The following is a 251-nucleotide window of genomic DNA, read 5'->3' as shown; positions in this document are numbered from 1 at the left end:
GGCACGGAGACCCTGGGGGGGTTTTGGGGTGCATAGGGGCTGTGTCCCTGCACAGGGGTGAGCCCTGCTTTGCATCTCCCCTGTCCCTTGCTCGGAGATGGTTTCCAGGCCTGAATTGCCCGTTCAGCCACTGAGAAAAGCACGACAAAGTTGTTGAAAAGGTGATTAGGAGAGCAGGTCTTTGTAAAGAGACAAATTTCTGTCCCAGGGTGGGCGGCTGGGCAGCGCAGCCGGTGCTGGGGGTGCAGCGG

This window comes from Cariama cristata, unplaced genomic scaffold (genome assembly GCF_000690535.1).
Source record: "Cariama cristata isolate BGI_N322 unplaced genomic scaffold, ASM69053v1 scaffold16781, whole genome shotgun sequence".
In the NCBI taxonomy this organism is placed as follows: domain Eukaryota; kingdom Metazoa; phylum Chordata; class Aves; order Cariamiformes; family Cariamidae; genus Cariama; species Cariama cristata.
Note: the sequence above shows the minus strand (reverse complement) of the source record.